This window comes from Octopus bimaculoides, chromosome 20 (genome assembly GCF_046866305.1).
Source record: "Octopus bimaculoides isolate indiv1 chromosome 20, ASM4686630v1, whole genome shotgun sequence".
In the NCBI taxonomy this organism is placed as follows: Eukaryota; Metazoa; Mollusca; class Cephalopoda; order Octopoda; family Octopodidae; genus Octopus; species Octopus bimaculoides.
The window spans coordinates 24,815,510-24,816,348 of record NC_142947.1 but is presented as its reverse complement, the minus strand read 5'-3'; positions in this window follow the sequence as shown (position 1 = coordinate 24,816,348).

The window sequence follows — 839 nt, the reverse complement described above, 5'->3', positions numbered from 1 at the left end:
GTCTATCTTTGTTTTGAGCACATCCTTTATTGAGTTAAACGCCTGCCATCCTGCCCTTATTCTCTTTGAGATTTCAGTATCCATACCTCGGCACATATTCATTGTGTGCCATAAAAAGACGTACTTCTTTACTTCCACGATTTCGTTGCATCCCACCTCTATTCGGCCTTGTGCAACGTTTTCGGACCGCATACATGCGGTTCATTTTACGGCCTACTGCTAAGCCATGAGTGTTCAGCTCTATCAACATGGTATGCAGCTGGTCTGTCGTTTCAGCAATGAGTACAAGGTCATCTGTGAATGGAAAGTGTGTTAGTTGCTCTTCGTTGATGTTCACGCTACTTATCCGGACATGTCCACTCCCAAACATTTCCTTGTCTGACGCCCTTCTCAATCGGGAATCTTACTAGAGGTGATAGTGGATCTATATCTGCTGTGCATCCATAGTTTGTATCTCTGAGCGGTTTAATGTACTGCACCTCGGCACCTTGCATTTCTAAGGATTTGAACACAGCGTTCATCTCAACGCTATCAAAGACCTTTTGCGTAATCAAAAATAAGCACTTTGCAAATCAGATACGGTTGCAACGTCTCGGTTGAAAATATCATCCACATGACACATAGGACACGTGTATGTATGTATGTATGTATGTATGTATATATATATATATGCATATCTCACATCTATTGTCGTTCCTCCAATTTACTCTCCAATGAAGGGACATAATAAATATTCTGGAAACAGCTGTAAGACTTATTTATAAATGTTCTAAAATATACACAGCCTTTGTTTTTTTTTATCTCATTACGAAAAGTAAATCCTTATATATATATATATA